The following is a 21,065-nucleotide window of genomic DNA, read 5'->3' on the forward strand; positions in this document are numbered from 1 at the left end:
ACACATATATATACACACATCATTGGGGGTGCAGGTGGACTCTACAGTGACACAGGTCCTCGTGTCAGCCACCAAGGGCAGACTAGGGACTTAGGCAGAAAATATAGATGCTGGCTACACAAGTGACAGTCTCTTTGTTCAACTCTCAAATCAAGAACAAGCCAGATGGAAGTGGTTCTCATCTGCCAAGAATGAATGAGAGTTGATGGTCAATAGGTAGTGGAGACCAGAGAAAAAAGGGATGAGGGATGCAAACAAAAGCTGTTGTAGTACGTCACCAAGATAGTACCAAGTTTGAGTTAACAATAGTCATAGGTAGTAGGTAGTGCTGCAGTTACTAGCCAAGTAGAAAATCAACTCCAGGAATTCTGATGTTAGAAAATATGACAAAGGAATAATGAAAAGCCTTTTGCTAAATGTGTAATGTAATAGTGGCTGTGATAAACCGAGATGCTGCCAGTCCAGCTTGTTGGAATTTTGTAAATAATTATATGTCACTTGAAAATATTAATATGATTTATATAGAAATGTGACCCTGCCAGCCCAGCTAGATAGAATTTTGTAAATAATTCTATGTCATTTGTGAACAGCAATATGATTTGTATGCTTGCCTTAAAAATGTAAGAAAACTATATGTTCTGTACTGAGCTTCAAGATTGTAACCACAGTGCACCCTGCTGGAAAAGACCAGACATGTGTATAAACAATATGCCAATGCAAATGTATGTTTTCATAGTAGAAATTGGAACATACAAAGTTAACTTGCAAAACCTCAAGAAAATAAGCTGATCAGTAAAAAGTTTTACAATGTGTTACAAAGTTAGTTTATCTCAGCTAAGAGACAGGATGTCTAGGCTAGGGACTTCTTTCTATTGTCTGGAAACAGAGATAATTACAGGTTTCCAAGGTAATTGTTTTATGACATTCAGTTTCAGACAAGCTTCTAAGAGAGAACTGTCAGCTTCTGAGAGATAAGTATTTTTAACAGAGACATGTTAAAATTTAAGTCCTGCTACCATGGGAAACTTAGGCAGAGGTGACAAGAATGATGTAATCTGAGATGATTCAGCAGTAATGTGTATTATTAACTTTAAGAACTATCTCAGAGAAAAAGTCGGGGCATTTTGCATCTTGTTCTGGACCTGTAAACATCCTCTCACCAGCACTTCTTCCCTTGCTCTGTAAGTAAGTTATTTAGAACTTAGTTTATCTTAGAGATAGCTAGGAATATAGCAAGAGTAGTCTAGATGTTTTCTGTATTCATGTGAGACTGTCTTGCTATGTAATTTTAAAGTATTTCCTGTGACTGTGAACTCTATTGTCACTGTACTGAGTTAATGAGTATTGTCTTGTGCTTTTATTATTTATTATCAAAAATATTTAAACCTTTTAATTGTGGTATGTTTGCGTACAGATATTTAAGCTCTTAGAGTACTTGTGTGCATTTGGTGATACTGTATAGGCCACTCTGGAATAGCCTTAGGTTGGTCACACTTACCATTTGGATAATAGTAACATTACACAATAAGATTGGCACCCTTTTGTTAGGGCCTTTATAGTAGCTGATAAGGGTGGTTGGTGGCAGTGCTTTCTACCTTATAGTCTAGGCAGAAGGGAGCATAGCTAGTAAACCTGTGCCAGCCTTCCCCAGGAGTGTCTGTGTGTTTGTATATAAATCAAATCCCAAAGTGTGTGTGTGTCAGCTACTTGAGCAGGGACACAAAACACTGGTTGGACAGAGAAGGTGCTAGAGAATTTGGCTTGACCACTCAGCTGAGCTCTGAACCCTATAGCTGTGCCAGTGGGGTGTCTTATTGGGGATCTGGAGAGTGAGGGAAAAACCATCCCCAGACTTACTGTGATCTATGTGTGCTCTTAAGGGGAATTGTACTTTACGATGTGTGTACCTATCATCCTCCCAATGTGCACATCCCTCACTGGTGTTAGTGGTGAGGATTGAGGCTCCTTGATTACTGGGCCAATGCATGGGCATCACTGAGGCAATACCACACTTATAGAAAAACAAGTCCAAGCTCCATTTAGTGACTGAAACAGCCAATTTACAATTGCAATTTCAGAAAACATCACTTTACTGATTTAATTTCAAATACCAGAAAAAGAAATGCACATGATGTAAGGAGTACAGGAACACTATTATTGTGTGCTTGCACAGTTTCTTCATTAGTTGTGAGCTACCAAAAAGCACTTGGGAGGTTAATGCTACTACTCGTTCACTATTTAGTCTCTGACTTCCTGGTCCTGAACCCAGCATGCTGTTTCATAGCTGTAGGTTTGCAGTAATACCTTCTGATAAGAGGTAAGTATCACCAATTAAAAACTGGAGCACATAAATAGCAAAAGAAGGAAAGCCTGCAGCTTTGAGCCTTGAATCAAAAAGACTTGCCTTTCAGTAGCTGTTGCCTTTTACCTTCTATGCTGGGTATAAAGATAAGAGTTTAAAAGATATGGCAGTCAAGAAATATTTTACTGGGACATTCACTTTCTGCCTTAGTGTGTGCTAATGAGTGCTAAACTCACAACCATAATAAATTTTATTCACCATTACTAATGCAATGCCAGGCCTTCGGAAAAAAAAAACATTGCATGGTGATAATTTGCCATCTGTTTTGTCACAGTTATTAGTTATCCTGTAGTCTGACTTATCTGGTAGATTCCCTAATGAACAAAGAGTGATTCTTGTATTGTTTCTTACCTCCTACCAATGCAGTATGTCCTGTGAAAGAACAGCATTCCTGACCCTTCTTACATCAACATACTTTCTTACAATGTCCCTCCCACTGGACTCAGATTCTTATGCCTTCTTCAGTACTGTTCCTGAGTCAGATTATACAAGGCATCCTACTTTTCAAGTTGTGATTAAAACTGCAGCATGTCTAGTGCAGCTTTACAGGATGAATGGATGGATGCTACGTTTGATCTGAATATACCCATTTAACTGCTGCTTCTAGTGAATTACTTTGAACCTGACAATTCTAATAGCTCTGCTTACATTTTGCAAGAAAACTTGCCAACTTGCTGAAGTAATTTTCTTTTTGTACATCCTTGGCATTTATAAAACCCATCAAACTGTTGGCTGCTAATAGGTAGGCAATCACCAGTTGTTAAGATCTCTGGTATCCCAATACTGGCAAATATTTTGTAAAAAGTTGAAACTAACAAAATTTCTGCAATGGCTGCACACTGATCAACATGGCGATTTTAGCTCTCCCAGTATAAAAAGAGAAGCTGAGAAAAAAAGTGCCATTGAAACTTTAGGTGAAATCCAGTCAGTGTCATATGCCTGGATGTCAGCAAAAAAGAAGTCTGGAGAACCTTAAAGAAAATCAACTAGAAAAGGAAAACAGAAAGTTCTAGCTGGGAAGAATATTGCAGATGTTCTGCAAAAAGCAGTTCAATATTCATCTTTATTTAGTACAAAAGACAGTTTTCAGTAACTTAGAGGAAAAATAAATCAAATGTACTCAGAGGTAATTAAAATAAATGAAACACTGAAAGAACCTACTGACTTAAACAAAAGGCTTGAAAAAAGTAGAGGAAACTTTAGCTATTCAGATAAACAGATACAACTGGAAAAATGCAACTATAAACTGCAAAAAAAAAAGGCTTCTCAGTGGTGCAGTGGTTAATGCTGTCATCTCACAGCAAGAGGTTCTCCAGTTCGATTCTTGTCTGGTGTGCTTTCTGTGCAGAGTCTGCATGTCCTTCCTGTGTTCACAGGGGTTGCCTCTGGGTACTCCAGTTTCCTCCCACATTTCAAAAACATGTGTCTGGAGTGTTTCTCCCCATGCCTCCACTGGCAATAGGCTCTGTCCTAGTCAGACTTTCCTGGTCAACAAATGTTAAATAAAAATCAGAGGTTGAAATTCAGAAAAGGCTGACTGGCTATGAAACTTCTCAAGAAGAAATGTTTCTACAAAATAGTAGTTAGAAGACAGAGCATACAGAGAAAACCTGAAATGTTCTGCTGTACCAGAAAAACAAGAAGGAACAGACTGCATTCATTTTATGAAACACAAATAATCAGCTGGACTGGTATTCCACAGCAGGGTTTGTTAATTAAAAGGGCACATCGAGTGTATGTTCCAAACCTGTCCATAAGAAAATAGCTAAGACCTGTATGAGTAAAGATGCAATCATACCAGCAGAAAGAGTTGATCCTAAGACAACTGTCATAGAAAGGAAAAGTATTAAAAACTGGAGACAGTGTTTGTGGAGAAAGGAGTTTACCCCAGCAGCCAAGAATTATTAAGAGGCAGGCGTGAGATTCAAGCTGTTGTACCAAACTGTCTTCAGAATATTTTCTCTGGAAGATCAGACATTTTTGTATTCTGAACAGGCCAAAGAAATAAAAAAATATCCAACAAGCAGAAGTAGACCCTGCTTCTCATTCTTCTGATAGTAACACATCCCAAAATGAGACCTCACCAGTGAAATATTTCCCATTGTTCCAAAGGAAAATGCTTGAGAGACAGAAAAAGCAAAGGAGCTGGCTGGAAGAAAAATGAGTGCCTTGGACTTGAACCATGGACTGCTGTTGGGAGATGAAGATGATCAGGAAGAAAACTAGCAACCCTAAAATCAGTAAGTAAATGGGAGCATGTAAAGCATCAGTCTCACTCCATATTGGAAATAACATGTAAAATACAGCTTTGCAATAAAATGTGGTTGAGAAAAACTGGAATTATGTTTACTCTGTTAAACTTGCAGGTGAACTGTAACACATATTGTGTAATTAGTGTTTAGGAGGACGCTGAAGGGAATGAGGAATTAATTATAAGTAAAACAGTTTTTGTTCTTATTAATATCTGTGTAAAATGTTAGATTGCATGTTAGAGTGTAAAGCAGTTTTGTGTGATATGCAATCAGGACTATACACTCAGTTTACAGAATTTTGGAAATCCCTTTTTGAACATATTCTAGCTTGAAGTTGGCATATATAATCAATGATAGAATATTGGCACGTGTAAATAGTTCTTACTGTTTTGCATTTCTGTTTTATTATTCAGCAATGTATTCTCTGGTCATATTACTACCTGTCTATTAATATTGTTACATTTTACTGTATCTGTTTTCACAAAAGAAAAAGGAAATAAAAAGATTTTATGCAAATAAAATGTGAAATAGGGGAGTCTTATCAGTAACTGCTGTGTATTTTAAAGATATTAAATAAAACAAGTACTTTTTTTAGTTGCAAGATGTATAGGCTTTCCACAGTAACATCATAAGAAATGCTGGTCAGAAGCAAATTATAGTTAATATCATTTGATCTTGGGCTGCTGATGTTGGGGTGGGGTGTAAAAGTGTAATTAAATATGTATAATTAAGATAGTAATTTATTTTTCTTTTACAAGGGTGGATGTCTAGATTAATGTCCATGGTTAAAGCTATAAACAAGTTTTTTTAATCAAATAGGCTTACAAAATAAGACAAAATGATGAAAACCATGAAAAATGGTAACTTTCTTGCAACTGCAAAGTTATTGCTGTTTTTTCTCCATTGGCAAATGCTGTCAAGGGAGACAAGAAGTCTGCAGGTACAAACAGCTGTCCAAGGAAGCCTGCACGCTGTGTGCACAGTGAAATTTACAAAGATTCTTTCATGCATCTACAAAGTTGTTAGCCAACTTTTTCTCACTGCTGAATGATTTTACTTGTAAACAAACTGTCTGCGGGTACAAGCAATTAATTTTGAGATTTCTGAGTACTCTCTGTTGAGAGCAATGTAACATCTAAAGGTACAGTGGCAAGCAATTCAGTAAAAAAAAGTAAGGTTTGAAACTCTGGGAAGTGAATCAGAGGTAGGACCCTCTCCCAGTAGTCTTAATACTTTAATGCATTTAATAGATAAGTGCACAATTTAATTTAGTTATTTAAATGTAGCCAGTGTTTTCCCCTTAGGGCTACAAATGAATGCTAACTAAAACTGTGCAAACTGTTTTTCACATTTGTGAGAGGAACAGAAACAACAAAAGAACACATAGCAATTAGTGTAAGTTGGAACACAGACTGCAATATGAGCTTTAGCATAGGTAAACTTACTTTTAGATTAGGTAGTGCCTATGGTTGTAACCACTGATTTGGGGAAACTGTTCCTATCTGAAGAAGTAAGCTTCATTTGTTGAAAATGTTCATCGTTCTATGCATTTGCTCCAAATTAAAAGGAGGTGGGGGTTCCGAAAATGTATTTAGCTCTTTGCTTGAGCATTTTAAAATGTGATATAAGTTCAAATGGAGATAAGAAGAAGCAACTGCTAAAAAACAGCCTGCCAATCAGTGTGTGCATGCAAGCCAAATGTTGGAAATACACATTCAAAGAAATGTCATGTATAATAGGTAGGAGTAGTACCCTTCTGTCATTATAGCTATTCAGTCAATATTATCATAGACAGTAAATGGCCTTACAAGTATAGACAGAAAGCAGAGGGTCTGAATTATATTAAGAAAAGTAGGATGCAAATAGTAATGTTGAACGGAGCACATCTGAAGAGAAATGAGCATATGAATTTGACAAAGAAAGGGTTTCAGGATGGACATTGATTGCTAGACTGGCTCAAATAGTGATAGAACAGGACAAAATACAATAATGGCCGATTTGTGGTAGTAAGTGACTATTGGGAAGGGAGGAGGATTTTGCTGACATGAAGAAATAATGAGCTTTCAGCAGGAAATATTATATATAGGTGGGACTGGAACTTGATTTGCAATAGGGAAAATGTATCAGAGGACGTAGGAGGGAAAATACAACAAAAGAGGGTAGATTTCTGAAGAAATACATGAGAATATTTGGTATGGAAGATGGGAATTCAGTAGTAAGAAATCAGATAGAATGTACATATTGTTCACCAAGCTATTATAGCAGGGCTAGACTGGGTAAATTTATATTTCGCAGGAGTGTATGCATTTAATTTAAAGCTTCTACACATATCCAATAACTGTTCCAGTTCATGCATCAATAAAAATATAATGAAAATTAATGGTACAGAAGTGAAAATGAGACACTGGTGCATTCCCTTCTTACCTGTTAAAAAGAGAGGAATTTAAGAAATGGGAAATGGAAATGATTTAAAGACTATTTGGGAAGACAGAAATTACTTCAGAAGGGATAACTAGTGAGTGGGATAAAATGAAAATTATGTTTAAAATTAGGGTAGAAATTAAAAAGAAAGATATGGGAAAGGGATATGAATTATACAGAGGGGATGACAGAGGTTAAAGTATTGTAGAATAAGGGGAGTTTGATAGAACAAGAACAGGAGCAACTGCAAAGTGCTAAAGGAAAAATAAGATAGTATTTGGACAATATGCTTGAGTTTAGACAGATTGCTGTTAAGTAACTATTTTTGATAACAACTCAGAGCACAAAAACATTTAGCTCAAAAACTTAGGGAACAAAGCAGAAAAAGTTGTTGCCAAACTTGGGCAGCCTAAGATAAGAAAAATAACCAGATATCCTATAGAAGTGTTAGAAATATTTCAGAAATGTTATTAAAACTTGTATAAAGCAGAGGTATGTGGAATCAAAGAAAGGCACAAAAGGAAATATTTTTGGAGTACTGAACTGTGTCATGGTTAAAGGAAGACAAGTTTCAATTAAACTCTAAAACAGGAAGAGATGATAAAAATGTTATATGCAAATCAACAGGGAAGTCTCGAGGAATAAATAGTATTTCTGTGGAAGTTTGGAAATTAGTTGAGAAAAAAGTGATGAAGATGTGCAGAATTTTAACAGCATTTTAAAAGGGGGTGGAGAGACACCAGCATCTTGAAAAGAAGCTGTAGTGATTATACCCCCCAAAGAGAGAGTAAAGACCCTTCAAACCCAGCTTAATGTGGATCTATTTTATTTATTTATTTAAGTTTGTTTACTGGGGTAGTACACTGATCACTATAGATCATTTACACAGGCACAGCACAGGTGAAGAGACTCACAAAAAAAGAAAAAAATACAAATTCACAAACACAGAGTAATCACAGAAGTAGAAAGCAAACCTGCTGCTGCCACCCAAGCTGAAGTAAAATGGTTGAAATCAGTTCCTTTATTAACAAAATAAAACGTAATCCTGCTGCTGCTGTCAGGATTGAACCTTTATCAAATCCTAAAGAAAAAAGCAGCTTCCTTTCATTTAAAAAGAGCTTCCTACAGCTCATTCATTCAGTCAGCCAATAAAGTTTTGGTGTATGGAGACACCTCTCATTCAGAGCGCATGTTCTATTTACTTAGTGTTAGCTAAAAGCTTGGAGTTTTTAAAGTGAAATGACACGGGATTAATGCATTATTTCTTTAGAGCCCTTCCTTTCAAGATGAAGAAGGCATTCATAAAATGTGGATTTGTAAAGCATGTCAACATATTAAAACAGATAATTTATTTATACATCCAATATCTAAGAAGGAATACAGGTTCAAAGGGTTTGCAAACTGCAGGAGCAAAAATATGATTTATATTGCTCATTGCCAATGCTGCCCAGCCTTCTATGTGGGGAAAAGAAATAGAATGTTCAAGGAGCGTATCCTGAGACACTGTCAGGACATTAGAAACCAAGTAAATACGAATGCTCTATATGGTCATATTAAAGTTAATGGAGATCACACTTTTAAATGTATGGTTGTAAGCAGCCTAGTAGAAACAATACAAGGAGGGGATCTGGCCAATTATACTGAAACTGAGGAAACAAAATAGATTATGAACCTTAGAGCAGACCAGAAACCTGGATTAAATGAAATGGTACCGTTCAAACCCATCTTGAAAGGAAGGGCTCTAAAGAAATAATGCATTAATCCCATGTCATTTCACTTTAAAAACTCCAAGCTTTTAGCTAACACTAAGTAAATAGAACATGCGCTCTGAATGAGAGGTGTCTCCATACACCAAAACTTTATTGGTTGACTGAATGAATGAGCTGTAGGAAGCTCTTTTTAAATGAAAGGAAGCTGCTTTTTTCTTTAGGATTTGATAAAGGTTCAATAACCAAAAGAGCTTATCCAGACAGCAGTAGGATTACGTTTTATTTTGTTAATAAAGGAACTGATTTTAACCATTTCAACCATTTTACTTCAGCTTGGGTGGCAGCAGCAGGTTTTTTTTCTACATTTACTTGGTTTCCACACGTACTACCTTTGGTCGTGAGCTCAGTGAATCTTTTTGTTTCTGAGTAATCACAGAAGGTAGATAATCCCATTGACAACTGATACAAAATGTAAATACTATTAGCAGAGGAGAAAATCAAATGTACATTAAACTTGGTAGCAAATATGAAAAAAAACAACAGCTGAGAACAGTCAGTAGAAGTGATGCAGGCGAGAAGGCAGTAAGGTTATGTGTCCAATGGAAAAGCACTTGCAGTCAGATTTTTGATGAAGATGTCTTTTGAGTTGAGCTCTGAAAGTGGGAAAAGAGTTGACTTTATTAAGGTGAAGGGGAGGGGCTGCCAGAGTTTGGGTGCAAGAATGGAAAGGGAATGGTTGGTACAGTGCAGTTTAGATTGGGGTGACTGGAGTGAGGGAGTTAATTGAGGAAGATTGCAGAGGTTGTAGGATGTGGTTTTATTATGGAGTTTGGCTGCAAGAGGTGGAAAAGCACTGGGTTGAAATAGTTTGAAAACAAGAGACCCTAAGAGTAGCTCAACTCTGTAGGATACTTGGCAGCCACAAGGCCTTGGAGAGGGTGGTGCAGTGGTGTTCCTGAGGGGAGGAATTGGAAATGAATCAGCAGATTTTGTTTTCAATGGATTCTAGAGTGGATGAGTTTTTTTTTTTAGAGGCTGTTGCTATTATGGGTTGGCTGTATTCAAGCTGAGCAAGGAGGACTCCTTTGCCTACTGCAGCTCTAGCTGGTCTGGATAGAAATGGGGATATTTTCCAGGACCAGAATAAAAGAGAACTGATCTTTTCCCTGTTGTTTTCAATGTGACTTTGGAAGTTAAGTGACTGGTCTAGCCATAAACCTAAATATTTAAAGGATGTGGTTGTTCTATTGGGCAACCATTGAGATATGTGATGGTAAGATTTTTAGAAGTCTTTTTCAGCTTTTATGAGGGTCCAAATATATGTTTTGTTTTAGAGGGTTTTAGTAGTAGCATACGGTTGTTTATCCAAAAAATTAAGGGAGTGCAGGTCTGACCGAAGCTGGGTTCGACTAGTTGAATGTAAGGGGCTATATCGAAGAATAACAATGTCATCTGCATAAAAACATTAATATGAAGGTTAGTGGAATCAGAGGGCAGCTTATTAATAAAGAGTGAAAGATGGGGAGAGTATGGATTCCTGGGCAAGCCTCTGTTAAGGGATGCTGGTGGCAATAGGGATGGGCCTAATTGGACTCTGAAATACTTTTTTGTTAAAAAATGTTGGAACCAGGTGACAGTGCTGAGGCTAACATGGATTTCTGGGAGGGAGTGAAGGAGCATGAAATGGTCAGATAGATCAAAATCTTTGGTAAAGTTAGTGAAGAGAGTTCCTGAAAGGTTTCCTTATCCATGTTGAGAATGATCTCACCTGTAAGTGACAATAGTGCTATCATTCTGCTCTGTCCAGACAGAATCCATGCTTTTAACACTGAGGAGGTGGTACTGTTGGGTGTAAGTGAACAGCTGCTCATAGATTAGTTTTTCATATATCAAGTGTTGGGAAGAGGGAGATAGGGTGGAAGTGGAAGGTATTCAATTTTAAACCATTGCTATAGGTTCATAACTAAGTACTAAGCTAGCTGACCTTGTGGGACATTTTAAGCCTAGAAAATTTCCCTTTTTGTGCTCAAAATAACCTATCCCATTTTGTTATAGGTTGCCCTTACCCATCCCATGGCTGGTAATTATACATCATCTCTAATAAGAATAACTGGGATCATACAATAGATGTATTGAGAGGACCCATGCATGGCATAAAATATTCAGGAGCTCTGTCCGTCCATTAGTAGTATATGGGGCAGTCTTGGGGTAAATTTTCCTTTTCCCTGCCATAGAGAGAAGTTGTCCTTGAAACTGGACAGGGATGAACGTTGTTTTTTGTGGAAGTGGAGTCCATTCCACCTCAGAGGTATCCTCTGCAAGATATACTTGTCCTTCCAAACCATTCCGTTTATGTTGCAGAAGAGCTTTAGATCCTCAGACAGAGTATTTCTGATGTTATTTGACTTGCTGATGTGCATTAAATCCATCACTAATGGGTTGGAGGATACTTTGTATGCCAGACACAGGTCACCTTTTAGCAGTCTATAGGATACAAAGCATAGTGACAGGGCTTTTAGTCAGTCCATTCAGGACATGTTGTTTAGGCCTTGTATCCTTTCAGTAAGGTATCTCTGTGGCCGTTCCAGTTGGTGGATGTGTAAGTACAGATACATGCCAAAGGAGGCATTAGTACCCAGCACTCTAGTCATAGGTGACTCTATAGTCAGGCACACTGATGTTCCACTCACCAGGCTAAACAAGGAGAAAGTTACTGTCAGCTGCCTGTCAGGTGCCATGATCCGCCACATAACGCACGCACTCAGTTCACTCCACAACAAGTACAAATATGACTCTGTCATTGTCCATGTTGGTGTGAATGATCTGAGATGTACCTCCCTGGACTACATGAAAAGAGACATGGAGGAACTCTCCGATCTTGTAGCCCAGGCAGATATGACCCTAGCCCTGAGTAGCATCCTGCCATCACCCAGAATAATACCACAGTACAAGGACAAAATGACTGACTTCAACAATTGGTTAAGCTTCTGGTGTCATTCTAAGGGAATCCAGTATCTGTCTACCTGGGATGAGATGATCGACAGACCACGATGCTTTGCCAGAGATGGTCTGCACCTGTCTCCCTTGGGATTCCGGATACTGGCTAAGGCTTTTGCCACCCCTATAGTGCCTTTTTTTAGGCAAGGTTCAAACAACAAATTCACCACCATAACAGGTACAAGCAAGCAAAATCTGAGGGTAATGCTACTCAGTGCTAGAAGTCTAAACCTCAAAATGCACTCACTCAAGGCACTCCTTAAAATGGAGAACATCAACATCTGTGCAGTGATAGAGACCAGGTTCAATGCTCCAGAGAGCACCCCTGCATTACCAGGCTATAATTCTTACCACACCTTTCAGCCACCTAACCTGGACCGAAACACTAAAGGTGGAGGCGTGTCCATATTCATTAAGGATATCCACACCTCCAGGCTAGTTGCTCAGCATAATGCATCCAAGATTATCCAAGTGCAACTAACTCTGGGCAAGACTGCAATCCAAACTGTAGCTTGCTACAGATCCCCCACCATGCCCCAGGATTCCCACTCCTCATTTTTTTATACACTGGAAAATATTAGAGTACAACCCAACACCCTAATAATGGGCGATTTCAATTACCCCACCATTAATTGGGAAAACTACTCATGTACCAACTCTTGTGCTCAACGTTTTCTGGAATTCATAAATTCCAATGCCTTGGATCAACTTATCCACACCCCCACCAGGGGCAGCAATATCCTAGACCTGGTCATTACCAACATGGGCAACCGATGTTCCACACCAGAGGTCAATTCCTCATTGGTCAGATCCGACCACAAGCTAATCACCCTAGACATTCACATCCTGCCCCCACCCCCCATTAGGGAAACCACCGTAAAAAATTTCTCCAAAGCCAACTTCACGCTTCTCAAGACAGAAGTGGCAAACTTCATGACACCCATGGAGAAGGAAAATAGAGGTACGACTGTTGAATCCTACACAAATCTACTTTATAAGAACTTACACGAGTGCATGGATCATGCTATCTCTAACAGAACCAAGATGCTATCCTCCAAAAAAAGGAAGTCAATCTGGTGATCCCCTACCATAAACAAACTCTAGAACAGAAGAAAGAAACTGTTGCAAAAAAGAGTAAAATCCCATGATTGGAGGAACTCCCTGGTCAGCCTCAGTAAGATGCTAAGATCCCTCATAAAATCATCCAAAGCTAGTTACAAAAACAAAATCACCACTGATTCTAAAGACAACCACAAAGCATTCTGTAGCATGTCAGGAATCTCAATGGCAACACTCAGATCTGCTCTGAGTTACAACACAATGGCACTAAATATACAGAACCATCTGATATTGCCAACATCCTGGCAGATAGGTTCAGTGCTGACTTTACCCCCCTCTCACCCCCTAAAGGGCCCATCTGTATACCATAAGAATGCAAAGTTCCTGTAATCACAGCTGCAGAGGTAAAAATCACACTCTCCAAAGCCAAGAACACAGCATCCATGGGACCTGACAACATCCCAGGCTGTGTTCTACACAAACTACAGAATAAACTGACAACCCACCTAAGTACCATGTTCAATCATAGCCTCACCTCAGGCTTTGTGCCCACTGAATGGTGCACAGTGATGGCTATCCCACTCCACAAAGGGGGAGCCACCACAGATGACCCTGGGAACTACCACACCATTAGCCTGACAAGCCTGGTCTGCAAGGCCATGGAACGTATCATCATGGAACTTATAAACAAAGACATTGGTAATCTCCAAATTTTGGACCCCACCCAGCTCGGGTTTGTAAAAGGCAGATCGTGTCTCCTAAACCTTATAGACTTCTTTGAAGCAGTCACCAAAGTCGTAGACGAGGGTAAGGTGGTTCACATAGCCTATCTAGATCTTGCCAAGGCTTTCAACACTATCCCCCACTCTGGAAGTATAGATAAACTCACTAAACTAGGTATAAATCCCTATGTCACAAGATGGGTTGCCAACTGACTCACTGACAGAACCCACACTGTGAAAGTAGCAGACTCCAAATCTGACTTCAGACCAGTGACAAGTGGAGTACCACAAGGTTCAGTCCTGGGTCCTCTCCTGTTTGGTATCTACATCTTCGAAGTACAGGCTAACAGAAGATCTTTGGCTAATGAAGTTTGCAGATGACTGCAAACTAGGAGCCATAATCGAAACTCCTAATGATGTGGACATCCTACAAAAGGGCCTCACTGAGACAGATGCCTGGTGTCAAAGCCATGGCCTCAAGCTCAATGCCAAAAAGTGCATTGTCATCCCCTTTGATAATCACATCACCACAGTAGTCAGGAAATCCTTCTACATGGCACACCTCATCACAAAAGGTTTCTCATCCAGGAAAAAAGAGGTCATTGTTCCCCTCTACTCATCACTCATTAGACCCATTATAGAGTACAACGCCCCTTTTGATATGTACCTCACAAGACATCTACAGCAACTGGAAAGACCGCAGAAATACCTCACAAAGAGGATTACTGGCCTCAAACAGATGCCCTACGCAGACCGTCTCAAATAACTCCAGCTTTACTGCATTGCATATCACCTACTCAGAGGCGATCTCTGCCTAACATACAAAGCTATGTCAAACCCTGAGCTGTTGGACATGCTCCACTTAAAGAAATCCCAATCTCTCCGAGGTACACGCTCTAGGGACCTAAATCTTGTCACTACAATAAACAGAACATGCTGGAGGGATAGATTCCTGTCCCAGAGACTTCCCATACTCTGGAACAAACTACCTATATATATCAAACAAAGCTCCTCATTAGCACTCTTCAAGAAAAATCTTGATGATTGGATGGGAGATAGGAAATTCACCCTGGGGATCACTTCTGTGGCTCTGCTCAACAGGGGCACAGGAAAATAATTTTCTTGGGTGGTGAAAGACAGGGTACCTTTTTGGCTAGGCTTATATAGGCCCCAGGGCCGATATCCTAGTACCGACCTATGAACCCATGAACCTATGAGTCAATGATCGGCTTAATGAGGTTTGAGTAAAGAAGGGCAATAACATCCCTAGATGTCATTATAAAGTGCTTATGTTTATACTAGCTAAGAGAATGGTAAAGGTGTTGCCAAAACTGATAGATATGGATCAATGAGATTTTGTGGCGAGGACATAAACATTTGACAACATTAATAGAACAATGATGACCCAGGGGGAATCAGAATATAAGACAGGGTCATTTTTTGGGTGGGTATTGGTGTACAAAAAGCATTCAATAGAGTCAGCTAGGATTTCGTGAGAAGGGCAATGGCAAAATGTGCATTCCCTGATAGAATAACAGAGTTACTTGGGCAGCTATATGGAGGGTCAGAGGCAAGAATTAATGTGGGAGGGGTCCTCTCTAACAAGCTATGTTTGAGCAGAGGAACCAGGTGGGGGGTCCTCTTTTCCCTTTATTGTCTTATATTTTAGAGCTATTGCCAAAGAAAATAAGTGACTCACAAATTCAAGGAGATCTAGTATGGTAAAAATCAACAAAAGTTTTGAAGATGATACTATTTTGTAATTGATAAATTCAGGACATCTCAGTTTTGTGGAACATTTTGAGACAGTTTCAAACCATTTCAAGAACTAAAATTAATGAAGATAAAACAAAGGTTATAGCAGTAAACTATGTACCCACACATGAACTGGTTCTGGAATACCTGTATTTATGCTGACATGACAAAAATGAAGTATTTAGATGTATGGATTAAAAAAAGATTCTGCTATGACAGCTAAGAATGTGTGGTTAGAGAGTAAGCAATAATAATAATACAAAATCTGAGATACCGGAAACTCTTCATTAGGGATATGGATAGTAAGATATAAGCAGTCAATACATTTTAGTCCCTTTAGTTTTATATACAGGTCAGGCATATTTTTTCAACCAGAGAAGCAGCTGTGGCAATAATTAATAAGGAGTTGAATTTTTTTTTCTGGAGGTAATGGGACAATAGTTAAGAGGATAAGTTGATCCTCCCCATATATTAAAGATATTTATGATTGCCTGATTTGAGTGAACACTTTAGAACTAAGCTAACACTCATATACATAACAATCAGAAGGTTATACATCAAGTTGGAAAGAGATGATGATAAAACAGAGGGGAAGTCCAATAAATAAGGAGAAAGTAGGCTTATAGATGCAGATTTCATAAAGTTACTGAAAATATTCTAAGAACTAAGTCAACACCGGAATGTTGAAAGGATATTTTGACAATAGAGATGACTGCAAAAGATATACAAAAAAGGTAAGACAGGGTTGGACTTTACTGGAGAAAACTGGCAAAGGAACCAAGGTATTGGGAGCAAATAACTTGAGAGGGAAAGGTAATACAGTGGGATGAGGCCAAGCAGAAGTTTACACTGCTGGTTAGAGACTGCCTTCCCTGCTAAAGATGGATATCAGCGCACAGGCAAAGAGAAAAGGAAAAGGGAGTATTAAATGAAGCAGCAGCACTGGCAGACGTTTTAGTAAAGTCTAGAAGAGGTGTTGGTGTTGCAAAGAGTATAGTTAGTAGGGCATATAAAATATTGTATGATAACTATAAGAGTCAACCAGAGGAGGTTGGGAAAAATTGAAAGAGACTAGAATGGCAATTTACAAAGGAATGATGTTACATACTTCAGAGCCATACAGATGTTTGTCCAAAGTCGAAAACGTTTAAGATGTTTGCTTGGAAGTGTTTGCACAGGTATGTTTATACCCCAAACACACTTCAGAGAATTATTCCTCAGGTGAATAGCAAATGCTGGAGGTATGAATGAAATGAAAGAAGTAACTTTGAAAGTATTTTTGGTGTGTGTAATGAGTTGGCAGATTTTAAAAGGACTCTGTCAGAAATGTTGAAAGAGAAAATGGCTGCCAGGAAATGATTTAAAACAAGAAACATCTTTAATAACTTATCACTTATGACATAGGCAATCATAAAGGAACTGATTCTTTGGAGCTGGGATACTGGATCTGAATTGCCTAGACATAGTAAGACTTTACTAAGTTTAATGCTACTGGCTGCCAAAAAAGCAACTACTTGAAAATGAAAATCAAAATATAAACCAACTGTAACTAAAGTAGTGAATATTATAACAGAGATAAAAGAACTGGAAGTGAGATCTTTAGAAAAGGTAGGACCAAATTACATAGAATTAAATGGAATTTGTGGAAATAAAAGGATGAGTGAGGTTTAATGGAAGGCAGGAATTGAGCAATTTATGTAATGCTGGACTGAATAATTGTTAAAAAGAAAGAAAACATATATGTAATGTATAATACAAGAACAACAAATGCTAATATGATTTGTTTCCTTTTTGTTAATGTATATGCACCTGTGTCTTAAGTGAGAATTTAATAAGGGTGTAAAGTTAAAGCTAATATTGTCATTGAAAATGTGAACACTCTGGTTCTATCATGGGAAATCAAACTCTAGATAACAGACTTCAACTTTGTAAACAAATTTGTAACCAAAGGAGAAATAATGCCAATGGAGGTCCAAGTGATGGTAAAAAATAAAAAAGAAAATTAATGATTGAGTGTTTTCATCCCTCTAAAGAGACTTCATCAGAATGAAGATGCATGTTAAAATACCTGTTTATTTACTATCTCTAATACAGTTTCATTGGTTAAACAATTAAAATTCAAAAAAATAATTACTTCTTAAAGCTATGCACAACCTAACCAAAACATACCAATAGCAAATCCTTTGCCATTTTATTACTAAAAAAATCCATACAAATTGCATGCTTATATGCATTTGCAAAATACGACGTGTGTTTGTTCAACCCTTCTACTTGTTCTCCAGTCAAGAAAATTAATTTGGTATCTTGGAATATGTTGTTCAAAATTCACAAGGTGGAGATTAGAAGGGCTTATTAGGTAAGCAGGAATTGGTATGGCAGCAGTAGCTGGGGGCTACTTTCCCACCTGGGTTGAATGAACACCATCTATCTCACCAGTGTTACAGATGAAGGCTAATAAGTTATGACAGATTTAAGTAGCCATTTTACTTTCAACTCTTTAATACAAGTTTCAAATATTGAGTTCTATTTTAACATTTTAATATTTTATAACTTCATATTTTGCAAATGCATATAAGGGTGCATTTTATACAGATTTTTAGTAATTAAATGGCGAAGGATTTTTATTATTATTAATTTGCTTTTATTTAGCATTTGTTTACTGGAAAGTCCGAATGGGACAGAGCCCAATTTCAGAGGAGGCCTGAGGAGAAACTCTCCAGACACGTCTTTGAAATGTGGGATAAAACCGGATCATCCGCAGGAAACCTATGCAAACACAGGGAGGACATGCAGACTCCACACAGAAGGCACCCCAGCTGAGAATTGAACCAGAGAACCTCTTGCTGTGAGGTGACAATGCTAACCATTGCACCACTGCCCTGCCCACGCATTTATTATTGGTCTGTTTTGGTTAGGTGACATATAGCTTTAAGTATTAATTATTTGTTTGAATTTTAATTGTTTAACCAATGAAACTGTATTAGACGTAGTATATAAAGTAGGATATAAACAGATATTTTAACATGTATCTTCATTCAGATGAAGTCTCCTTAGAGGGACGAAAGCACTCAATCATTACAATTTTTCAATTTTTAACCATCTCTTGGACCTCCTATTGGTATTATTTCTTCTGTCATGGGAAATGTTTAACAACCATCAATAATTATTACTTGTCTTTGAGAATTATGGTCAGTATAAAACAATGTACAATACAGTCCTTTGCTTGCCTGAACAATCATGCATATTGCCAGGACAGCGCAGTGGTGCAGCGATAGCACTGTCACCTCACAGCAAGAGGTTCTCCGGTTCGATTCTTGGCTGGAGTGCCTTCTGTGTGTAGTCTGCATGTCCTCCTTGTGTTCGTGTGGGTTTTCTCCAGGTGCTCTGATTTCCTCCCACGTTACAAAGACATGCGTCTAGAGCCTTTCTCCCCAGCCCTCCGCTGAAAATTGGCTTTGTTCCAAGTCAAACTTTCCTGGTTAACAAATGTTACATAAATAAATATTTATTTGAATATTACCATTTTCCTTCACATCGAATATTATTGTTCGCCTTCACATCGGGTTGACAAGGCAGTCTATATTTGTTTATAATCATTTAGTCTGTTCATGTTGCATATCACATTCTTCTCTATAGTTCATGCTAAATGCATGCGATATAATGCTTAATATAGTTTTTATTTCTTCTCCTGTCTATCCTTCTGTCTCACTAAGGTTTACAACCATCTTCACTAGTGCACATTTCTTTGCTAGCCACAATACGTTTATGCCACTACTTTAGCAATCATGACTAATCCACAATCCACTAACCCTGCATTCTTGTAACATTGTGTCAGTTCTCTTACACTGCCTTCCATTACAGAACTTCAATCTATTTTATGCACTTATTTCATTATAAGCCTATTTTTACTCCCCTCTCTAGTCATTACTCTGTCTGCTCTATTCTACTCTTATATCCTGTTTGCCACACGTTCAGTAATGTTTTCCTTTGGTTTAGTCACCCTTCCACCTAATAGTAACCACCTCTTACTACCTCTCATCTATCACCTATGTACCATTTCACAATTTTCCTATATTTCATGTTTTTGTCCCAACTTCAAAATTATATTTCTACCCCTGCATCCACTACTCATTTTTTCTTACTATATACGTACAAGCTAAGGAGATCTTTGACTCGCTTCTATCACTCCTACTGACAGACGTTCGTTTGTCATTCCCACTGGACTTGACCTTCTATCTCCCCAGTCCACCTTTATCTCCTTTAAAAAGAAGCTTCTCCACATTTCAACATTTTGTAATCGACTGCACTCTGTTTTAACCCATTATACTTCCATAACATTAACTTATTGCTTTTTGTTCATATTGCAACCTTGAATTATGGCTGTATTTGTGCAATTTGTTGGTGTATATAAATTTAATTGCACAACACTATCTTTCTATTGCCAACTGGCCCTTGTCATAACTGAAAGGGGTCTTTGGACTGATGCACTTACCTATATAAATAAAAGTCACTGACCTTAAAATACTACCATTAAATCTGTTTTAAAAATTGAAAAATGTGTAAAATAATCCATAAACCACCCTCTACAAAAGCCACATTATAACAAGAATACAAATTTTAGTGGACCATACCGGCTTGTTTCTCCCTCACCCAACCCAGCATCTCATTCCATTTTCAGCTTACTGGATGATTTTTTTAGTCCTTCATGACTTTTCTGTCCATTTAGTCCATTTTCAAAATGCTGTTGTCATGATTTCAAAATTGCCTCCCCTGCTATTCAATGTTAACATTCCATGTAACAGCAGGGAGTGCCATCACCCCTTCCAGTCCACCTACATCACAGCAACACTCCATGCAGCAAGTCGTGAAGAGGAGAAGGTGGAAGGCAGTAAGACCTAATAGGTAATATGACAAAAATAATGCAGATGAAATAAATGACAGCAGGAGAATAAGATGATTGCTAAACCAAGGCAATAATTTACAAACAAGCCAAAGTAAGTAAAAAAAATCTACCCACTTTGGAGTGCTGGTTAATTATACACAAATGATAACTATAACCAAAACCCTACCAGCATGTCATATTGCAATGGTACTCTATACATAACATTTACATAAATAATCCTAAAACTATGCCTCTAAACAACCTGCAGAGTCACCACCTTGCCTGTGTCGCTACTGTGACTTCATATCTTCATTATCTTCGTGTAGCACCTTAAAGCATGCACCTTTAGGGCTAGTTTTATAATAATGTTAAATACGGCCACAAATTGAGCCTGTTGGTCTGAGTGAATGATCTTATTTTCTTTATTATTTGCATTTTTACGCTTATCATTTAAGGTATAAGATGTTTTCCTTGATGAAAAGATTTGTGGAAAGGTTGACGGCTTCACTAGCAACATGAAATTACTTAGGCCAGTATGTTAGTTCAGTGATAAATGTTTCTATATCACAGCTCCAGGATTCAATTGCAAGTTTCTTCCCAAATACCTGCTTGCTCTATTCAATCTCCTGTTAGTCATGGACTTTGGTAAGCAGACAAACGGCAATAGTCTAATACTGTAAGGTACTATCATTTTTGGTAGTAATGCCATAACTTCATGCCATAGTAGTTGTACACATACTAATTTAGACCCTGATAAGTCATCCAACACATAAATGAGGTTTTTTACTTCTACCCACTGGGCTACTACATGTGTACTGCTTGGCAGAGACAGCCTTGTATCTCCCTAGACCATCTGCTACATGCTACGCACCTCAACATTCAGTAGGTGTCAGTCATCTCCAGGTT

Source organism: Protopterus annectens, chromosome 8.part1 (assembly GCF_019279795.1).
Source record: "Protopterus annectens isolate FY-2018-M chromosome 8.part1, PAN1.0, whole genome shotgun sequence".
Classification (NCBI taxonomy): Eukaryota; Metazoa; Chordata; order Ceratodontiformes; family Protopteridae; genus Protopterus; species Protopterus annectens.